The sequence below is a fragment of the Aquila chrysaetos genome, chromosome 14 (genome assembly GCF_900496995.4).
Source record: "Aquila chrysaetos chrysaetos chromosome 14, bAquChr1.4, whole genome shotgun sequence".
Taxonomy (NCBI): domain Eukaryota; kingdom Metazoa; phylum Chordata; class Aves; order Accipitriformes; family Accipitridae; genus Aquila; species Aquila chrysaetos.
The window spans coordinates 30,967,432-30,977,446 of NC_044017.1; the positions used below are offsets into that span (position 1 = coordinate 30,967,432).

Here is a 10,015-nt window from a genome sequence, read left to right on the forward strand (position 1 = left end):
GCAAAGCATGCTCACGGAGAAAGGGCGAGGTGGGTATTTTAAAATAAAGCTGCCAGGAGAAACTAAGGGTTTTTTAAAGAATGCATAAACTACTTCATTTTAATTCATAGGCAAATACAAATGTTCTGACATGGTTGCTCATTGCGTGTCCCTGCTCACACTTCCTGTGTTAATCACGGCTCTGATTAACTTTGCTCATTAAAGCCAAGCTGATCAAGTCACTACCATGCAAATGACCTCACTCTGCCTGCAAAACGTAATTCAAGCTATTTCCACTTATGTTGTGTGGTCTTTGCTGTCTTCTCTAACCCCGAGTGGAACTTCCAGAACCAGAGGACTTCCACAAACTTCTAGTCTGCAGGTCTTCCAGAAAGCCTGGACGCATCCTCTTCCCTGCGTCCTTAAGGAGTACCGTACAGCTTTCTGACAGTAGCTGCTCAGCACTTTCCAGAGACTGCTCTATTTTTTTCATGTCTTAAACTGGGTAATCTGATTTTGAAAACGCTGGCCTGGATACACAGGTGAAAAAAATGAGGAGCAAAGTCATGACACCTGCCTGTACATAAAGACAGCAAACATATGGGGAGGGGAAGAAGAGAAAAATAGTCTGCCAAAGCTAACTAATAGGAGCCAGTTACATTTTCAAGAGTTAATTACCAGTACCTCGTGATAAAAATCTCACAAACTGATTTTTGTATTTCTCTTTGCAGAATGTCAGGCAAGCGAGGACTGTATACAAAACAACAGGGCATAAATGCTAGAAAAGTTTGCTGACACTTAGGAAGACAGACACTTTCAAATTTAAAAGTAGGGTAAAAGTAGTATAGATTGTAAAGAGATTTTGATATATGGCATAAATTATTTATTTTCTTGTAAATGCAAAGAAGCATTTGTCTGTAAGATACACTGAAATCTCATCTTTTGAGTTCTTCCCATAAGCAATAGAAGAAAAATTATATTGACAACTTCCTAGAGTCAATCATTCAGAAACTTCTTTTATATAAAAATTAGAGAATGTTCCCATGTATCTTTATAGAATCATGAAACAAATAAGTTGTTTCTAAAGATACTATTTTTAGGTATGTCTTCAGTGATTCAACTTGAGACTTCTGCTTAGGAGCAGACATTGGGGTTTGTGTTTTTCCTTGTTATTTAACATGACGACCATATAAAACTGTTAAGAAAAAAAGAAGCAGGAACTCTGGCTTTTTTTTTTTTTTCAGATTTGTTTTTTGACTCAATTCCACTCTTACCCAGCACACTGGCTCCCTTTTACAAGTACACACAAGCAAATGAAACATTTTTTGTATTTTTTTTCCACCCTGAGAGGGATAGGCAATTCAATCCCAACATGGCAACAAGCATTTGTAAGAAGTTAAAAAAACTGTTTTCATTTTAAAGTTAGGCAACATAACAGCATGGTGACAGGAACTGTAATGAGGAAAGAAATTCCACTTTGATAAAAAATATGGCTATTTCTGCTTAAAGGAACAAAAACATTTTGTAAAATACTCAGGTCTCTGAAACAAATATTTTTTTACTGCAGTTTTGCAGTGCATTATCTTTGGGGAAATCAGTTCCAGAATGATGTTGACCTCCTTTCCCAAAAAACTTTGGGACTCGCTGATTTAAGTGTGATGTGAAAGGCACATGCTGCCACTCTGCTGTCCCAAATACTTTGACACTAGAGTTTTAACCACATTTTTCCATCCTGTGGTACCCAGTTTAAACAGGCTGAGAAGAAAGGACCGTGGATATGTTGGTTGGAAGGGACCCCTGGAGTTCATTACCCAAATCTCACGCTCAGTGGGTTACATTAAAATGCAATGCTACAAGGAAGGAAACTTTTCTCGCGTAAAAGCATACATGCTTATTTAGCTCACACGTATGAGTGTTCCCAGCTAAAACAGTCCACTTTCTGCAGGATAAGGGCTTGCAAGAGCAAAATGAAATGTGTTGACCTTCTTCTGAGATTTTCTTTAAAGAAAAAACCCTACAAAACAACTTCAGTGGCTTCCTGAAACAGTAGTAGTCAAGGCCGTACATTCACAATCTAATAAAGGTCTACTAGTGCTAAAACATCACAACAGGAAAGGAGGAGTAAATATTGAAGGTTCAATAATGAAAACCAAAAAAGATAAATAAATTTTAAAAAAGGGAAATATGTTAAATATTGATTCAGAATAAAACCCTAAAAAAAAAAGTATAAGGATGATCACAATAGAAACAGATTAAATATGACTAAAGCAGATTAAAAAATAAATTAGGTTTATTCAAAATGCTGATTAAGCAGACTAGCTACCTTCCCATAAGAGAGAAGGAAATTGGACTAGCTGTCTTCCTGCAAGTGAGAAGGAAATGAATGCACAGTAAATACTAAGGGTCACCAGGTATACTAGGTAGGGGAGGAAGGAAAAGAGGAAGCCTACAGACTGCGGGTGTTTACACGGGGAGTATTCCCCTCCCTAAACACTGAGCATCCAACTCAAGCTGCCAAGCCTGCGTGCAGCAGGACCAACGCCAGGGCTCCCGAGGGCTGGCTGGGTCGGGGGCTCGCTCGGGCACTCTCCAGAGGGTCTCTGCCCACAGGCAGCACAGGGAGACCCCGAGAAAAGCAAAATACTGAGAGAAAAGAAGGAGATGTTTTCTTTGCAGAGTCCACCATAATTTAGAAATCCATCCCTCAAGCCCACCATGTAATGCTATTACCAATTTGTGAATTTTCCACTTGTGTGCTCCCTATGTGGCCAACACTAAAGGTCAGCAGAAGGACTAGCAGCATGGTCCTAGCTTCTTCTTGACGAAAATCATTCCATTTTGGTAACCCACACTGTTACAATTGGTACTTATTTCATCCAACCCTCAGAACTGAAATGTGGATTCTCTAACAACAAGGAAGAGAATATAATTTCTGATGAATGATCGTATTTTCATGAGAAAAACCTAAAGGCTATCTGTAAAATAAATAAATACATAAATAAGTCTGGTTATTTAGCAATAGTACAGGTTACACAGCACGAGTTCCTCCTCTTGATCTCCTGGCACGTGCTCCCAACACAACCCTGCCCATGGTTCCTCGCTGCTCCTTTCTCTGATTTTGCACGGATGATCAGAGGGTATGAGTTTTCTGAGGACTTATTTTTTAGCAAGGGCTACCTGAAGCGTGCGTTGCACATGGGAAAATTCAGGAATTGCAGGTCTGCCAGGGAGACAGCGATGGGATGCGGGAGAGAAAGCGTTAACGGTGAGGAAGCACCGCGTGATGTGGTGGTGTGGGAAACGGAGTTTCATCCGAGTTTCATCTTGTTTTCTAACTCAGGAATAACTTTTATAGCATCCTCCGTTACTGGGCTGCCACTGCTGCTGACCTTCTCACGCACAATTAGCACGTCTTAACAATTGTTAATGGAACAGAGGGGATCGTTTTGGAAGCAGCGGATGGAAGCGCCGTCCAACCAGTCCCCCAAGACAGATCGCCAATGTCCATCAGTGCCAGACGCTGCTGGGGATCCGGGCCACAGTCCTTCCCACGTGTCCCGTCACACCAGACACCCACCCAGACGGCTGTGCCACCACCCAGCTGCCGTCACGGCCCCTGCCATCGCCGTGGGAAGGGTCTGGAACAGAAAATGGAAGAATTAAGACTGAGAAACTTCCCAGTTGCCTCGCCATTTCCCAGTTTCCTCTTTCCTCACCAGGGAAAACTCACGCAAGCCTTTGAGATAGTGTTTTAAGCACAGCTCTTGTAACCATCTTTTATGCTGAAACAAAAAAAGATAGGCCTTGATCTTGCAAACACAAAGGCCACCTTAGTCCTTTCATCTAAAAGAAGGAAAAACCCAATCCCACTGAAGCCTGGAGAAGTTTTGCCGGGCGCCCCTATAAGAGCAAAATTTCATCCCGCTCGCAGAATACGGGGTACGAAACTTCCTCGGGAAAGGAAGCCGAAATCACACTCCGGTATTTGCCGCGTAGGGTTTTCATTCTGTGGTCCACATACTACCTAGCACTGGTCCATACGGACATACGGACACCGCTGCAGAGCCAGGAGACGGCACGGCAGGGAAGGCTTCCCCTGCCCTCCCCGCCAGCGGGGACCTGCCGAAAAGGACCCGGCCAAGCCCAAGCGCAATACCATCATCTCTGTACCCGGATCGACCTGACGTCCCACCTGCCAAACTGGTGGCTTCATCCACCTTGGTGAAACTACTAACCCCGCTAAAGTCAGTGCTCCGGTGAAGAAAAATTAAAAATTTGTTGGATCGTCCCTATTGCCAGTCACAAAATTCCACATTTACCTCCAAGGGAAGACTGCAACCTAGTATTTCGCTGCCAATGGCATGAACGCATACAAAATGTTTCAGGAGGAGGATTCTGGTATGTTCGGGTATCCTTCTAGCCTTCCTCAGGGTGTCATCTTCAGTGCACACACCTACATCTGTCTGGGGGGCTCGGGAGTGCGTCTGGGCTCCCAGGTCTGGATGTTCACCCTGGTCGTACCCTAACTCCAAACCCAAAGGCAGGCATGAACACCCCCATTCCGCCTCCCGCAGAAAGGGGCTCCGGGGTGGGAAGTGAGGTGTCCCGCCAGCCCCGAGCACCACGCAGTAGGCAGCCGCACCACGGTGAAGGTGCGACCGTCTCCACCGCGCAAAGACGGTGACACCAGAGGTCCTGCCCAAACGAGCTTACAGCCTAACGGGGGAGAGCTCGCGATGTCACACGGCGCGCACATAACGTGTGTTTCTTCGCTTTGCTTTGAATCTTGCACCGCTAAGCACAAAAGGCCATGATAAAATAAATCACTTGGGCACAGTATTGATTCTTGAATGACGATTACATAAAAAAATGTAAATGCTTTGGCGTGTTACATAAATAATTCCCCACTGGCATCTATTATGCACGTTGCAGCTGTACTTTTAATTTCATTTACACAGTTTCTTTTGAGGAAAGACATCCAAATTTTTCCCTCAGCCTACTCCGCTCACTTCATGCAGTGGAGTATGGGCAAAGGAAGAGCAGAAGCAGAGGCAAGGGAAGGAAATTGATTGCTGCCAGCCTGGCAGGGAAACATTAACCTTGCAGGCAGGGGACAAACAGCAGAGTCATCTGCAACGTGCAAAGCAGCTTCTTCATTTCCATAGTGAGGCAAAGGAAATGCCCTTCAGAAATTCTCAAAACTATTACCGCTATAAAGAAGTTGTCTTTAGCGGGACCCTGTGGACGAAAAGGAATTTAAAAAATAAAGAGTAAGATTAAATGTATCAGCTAATCAGTTTTTGACACAGAAGATGATGCCGGGTGGTCAGCGTTCACATAAGACGGATGCAGACTACTCATCAGTCCCTAAATGCAGCCTAGTGAGATCATCTTCAGCTAACAGAGATGCTAAAACTGCCTTCATTTCAGTATCCCACCCCTCCCTGTCCTGTCCGGTCCCCCTCTCCGCCCTATTCCACATTTCTAAGTCACTCACAACAGACTTTAGACCCAGGCGAGATTTCTCTCACGCTTGCTCAAACGGGGTTTGCTTGAATCGGGACTGCAGTACGGGGCCGATTTCTGAAATTAATTACATTTCCGACATTAATTCGAAGAGGTTTGGCTCAGCTCGACCCAGTTTGCACCAGATCTACACTTGCTCCCCCACCCAGGCAGCGCACCCACCCTCCGTGGGTGCTGCTCTGGGAGGGCAGAGCGTGAAACCAAAACCAGCGGAGCCCCGTTTCCAGCCCCCCACGATGATGTATGTTATCCCTAAAGGCTTCCACACCCCAACACACACCTTCGGCTCCCCCCCCACCGGCACCAGCGCCTCGTGTCACCACCCCCCTCCCGCTGAACCGCCGCCGGGACGCCCGCACCGATAATCATCATCATCATCATCATCATCATCATCATCATCATCATCTATTGATTATAATTATTAGAGACTAATTACCAGCGAGGCGCGCCGCTGCAACAGGCGATGCCGGCCGGGCGGGCTGCCGCAGCCCCCCCCGCCACCCGCCTGCTCCCGCCGGCGCCACGGCGTGTGCCCCGCCCACTCCCCCCATAGCCACGCCCCCGGGCACGCCCCTTTGTCTTGGCGGCGGGAGCCGTGAGGCGTCGATTCCAAGGGCTGGGGGTTGCGGTGGGAAGCCCCGGTTTGGCGGGAGGGGTGAGAGGGAGCCGCACCCCCGGCTGCCCCAAATCCTCCTTGGGGTTGTGGGGGCGGGGGACGCCTGGCTGCCCCCCCCCCTCCCGCCCTCATGAGCCCCCAGAGGGCTGTGACTGAGGGGGCTGTGACTGAGGGGGGTCCTGACTGAGGGGATCCTGACTGAGGGGGGGTCCTGACTGAGGGGATCCTGACTGAGGGCGGTCCTGACTGAGGGGGGATCCTGACTGAGGGGGGTCCTGACTGAGGGGGGTCCTGACTGAGGGGATCCTGACTGAGGGGGGGTCCTGACTGAGGGGATCCTGACTGAGGGCGGTCCTGACTGAGGGGGGATCCTGTGTGAGGGGGGGTCCTGACTGAGGGGGATCCTGACTGAGGGGGGTCCTGACTGTGGGGGGGTCCTGACTGAGGGGGGTCCTGACTGAGGGGGGGGTCCTGACTGAGGGGATCCTGACTGAGGGGGGTCCTGACTGTGGGGGGGTCCTGACTGAGGGGGGTCCTGACTGAGGGGGGGTCCTGACTGAGGGGGATCCTGACTGAGGGGGGTCCTGACTGTGGGGGGGTCCTGACTGAGGGGATCCTGACTGAGGGGGGTCCTGACTGAGGGGATCCTGACTGAGGGGGATCCTGACTGAGGGGGGTCCTGACTGAGGGGGGTCCTGACTGAGGGGGATCCTGACTGAGGGGATCCTGACTGAGGGGGGGTCCTGACTGAGGGGATCCTGACTGAGGGGGGTCCTGACTGAGGGGGGGTCCTGACTGAGGGGATCCTGACTGAGGGGGGTCCTGACTGTGGGGGGGTCCTGACTGAGGGGGGGTCCTGACTGAGGGGATCCTGACTGAGGGGGATCCTGACTGAGGGGGGGTCCTGACTGAGGGGGATCCTGACTGAGGGGATCCTGACTGAGGGGTGCCCGTGCTGCCCTTGTGGGACACAGGAAGGTGAATTTTTGGGGAGATTTGGCCCAGAGAGCGCCTCAGCTCCCAGCATGAGGGTGCCCGGAGCAGGTGTCAGGCAGCGATGGATGAATCAAAGCGAGAAGTCTGGAGTGTGTGTACGGTGTTTGGAGATGTTTGCATGGGGTGACTGAGCTACCCCTTCTTAGATCAGAGGCAGGAGCTGAACTCTGGTCAAAGGTTCATCGGACCTGGTTGTGTCGGGCAGTGCTGTGCAAGGCACCTTTTAAACAAAGACATAAAAACTGTGATAAGGAGAAGGGAAAATTTCGGCTTAAAGGTGGGAAAGATTCAGCGTGAAGAACAAAACCAAGCACAATGTTGTATCTTACTAGTATGGTGTATTACACTGTACAGTTACTATATTGCTCCAGAAAACACATTTTTAAAAGGGTACCTCTCTAAAGAGTTTTGCTCTAAGCTGATACACAGAACAGATGCTTTTTCCTGATCAACATTAACCTGGTTTTGATACTGTGCAGCAGAAAGTTCCTGATTTTGGCCATGGTTGGAGCAGAATACAACTGTATCGAGGTTTCTTTTGATCCATGTCTGCAGTCTCTCCGTGCCACTCTCCCTCATCGTGGTATGTTTGTTGTGAATTTCTTCCCCCCCCTCTTCTGCCCCTGACTTTGCTCTTCTCCCACAGCAAGTTCTCAGCCTGGCAGGGTTCATCACAGATGCCTCCTTCCTTTGCTCCTGTATCCTTCACTCTGCTCCTGCATATTCACCAGGCTGCATTTCCCCACTACTAATTTTCTTCTTCCCTTCTTCAGCATTGATGTGTCTTGTTGGCTCAACTGTCTGGTGTCTTGAACTAAATTACACCTGCAGTAGTGACCACAGACATGTTTTTGTGGCCACAGCCCTTGTACTTCTTTGTTCTGCTTTCATTTTGATTTGTACCTAGAATCTCGCCAACTACAATGGTCAATTTTATCTCATGAGAAAATCATGTTCCCCCTCCCTTTGGCTTGCTTTTATCCTTCCCGTTTCTAGCAGCTTGAACAACTCTATCTTTCTTCTCTGCCAGAAACGCTAGGGTTTCTTATCTGTGCTGCATTTGCTCCACTGCCCCCAGCCAGTCCCCTGCTTTCCTTCTTATCCACCCTGCTCATCTCCATAACTTCAGGTTTCTTCTGGTGCTTTCACCTCTTTCCCTGACTCTGAGGCAACTGAATGTGCTGTGTACACTGGCTGTCAGGAGTTCTTTCACTCCACTTTCACCCTAGGCCGTCATTTCTTCCCAGTCTGTTCTGCCCCCAGGTAATTTGCAGGCAGTGCTCCTCAAGGCACTGATGATTTCTTCTTAACCAAATCTGTGAACACGTCTCACCATCCTTGATCTGTCAGCCAGTTTCAACACAGGTTAGCTATAAATGAGAGAAAAAAAGAACATTTATCTATCTTTAGATGTGTGCCCTAACCGGGTGTGCACTCTACATCTTTATTTTTATCAGTGTTGGAGGCCCAGAGGGGTTGTGGGGTCTCCATCTTTGGGTGAAGCTCTGAGTGATCTGCTCAGACCTCACAGTCAACCCTGCTGCGAGCAGGAGGTTGGACTAGAGACCTCCTGAGGTATCTTCCAAGCTGAATTATTCCCTATGCTATGATCCATGTGGCAGGTGCCAGAGCCCTTATCCTGAAGAGGGAAAGACTGATGAGATGCAGTGTATCACCAGGAAAGTCCAGACGTAGCTATAGAGTGTTTTGTTCCTGTTCTTGAAACTCGACTTCTCTGGCTTTTTAAGAAGTCCTGCATTGTGGGTTTTTTTGTTGTTGTTATTGGGTGGCTTGGTTTGGGGGGGGGGGGGGGTATGTTATTCCTCCTGTGCCTCCAGTTTATTGCAAGGATGCTGTCCCCAGCCTCTGGTTAACATCACGAACCATGCCAGATTCCAGTTACTTTTGTGTAGTGGTAGCTCATCTTGTGGCAATGTTTGACCGTTTATTCAAATTCAGCGCGGCTATAACTGAACTCCAGGCTTCTTTTTCAAGTTTCCCCTGCTTCTTCCTTTCTCCATCCCCATGTTTAACTGTCATTCGAGTCCATTAACTAAGTGTTAAATCTGAACTCACTCCTGCTTATATGCTTCAGGACTGTGTGTGTTCTTTCACCACAGTATTTTTTTCTTTTCATCACGGTTTTATGTAATGCTACACTTCATTTAAATTAATCTTGTCCACATGCAAAATTGCACTGAAGTCTCAAGTTTATCTACTTTCAAATTAAATTATTGAAATATTTTTTGCCTAGAAATGTCCTTGCTTCTAGATGTATGTGACAATTTTCTTAATCTTCGTAAATCTTCCTGTGTGCCGTTAGTTTCCTGATGGCACTTTCAGTTTCTCTTCAAAGTCACCTTCATCAATGCTTTCCCTTCTGTGTTTTCCTTCTGATTTCCAGTTCTTCAGGACTGAGTCTTTATACTGTGTGATGTCTTACATGTTTTTAGCCCTCACACCAATAAAACCCCGCCAAAGTCTGCAATTTAGGATGTAGATAATCTTGAAAATTACTGCGAATCAGAGATTTGCTAAACTTGGCTACTAATAAGAGGATTTCTGAAACCAAATCAGGGGTTCTTTGATTGAAAGTAGTGTTGTTGTGTGCATTCATAAACTGATAGGAAACCAGAAAGAAGCACAAAATTGCTACTTGCGGACTCGGCCTTTTACCACGGTTAACTGTTGCTCTTATTAAATCTGTTTATCCAGCAGAAAACTGTTTCTGGGAGCTTTCAGAATGCTTGACATGGGGCGTTTCTCTATTTTACTGTTCCTCCTTTGGCTCAGTGATTAAAACCTCCAATTGCCTCACCTTTTGTGACAGAGGTGCTGAAAAACATTATTTAATGCGAGCATTCCAAAGTTAATAGAATAGCTCTTTTACTTTTTTTT

The 10,015-nt window shown here is 47.3% G+C and overlaps 1 protein-coding gene across 1 annotated transcript in view; it reads right to left on the reverse strand.

The window, feature by feature from the left end:
- LCP1 (lymphocyte cytosolic protein 1) overlaps nucleotides 1-6,037 on the reverse strand; it is a 51,634-nt gene extending 45,597 nt beyond the window's left edge. The window contains exon 1 of the mRNA XM_030036560.1: nucleotides 5,942-6,037. The gene's annotated coding sequence lies outside the window, so the exon portion shown is untranslated. The remainder of the gene's footprint in view (nucleotides 1-5,941) is intronic.
- Between the last annotated feature and the right edge of the window lie 3,978 nt (nucleotides 6,038-10,015).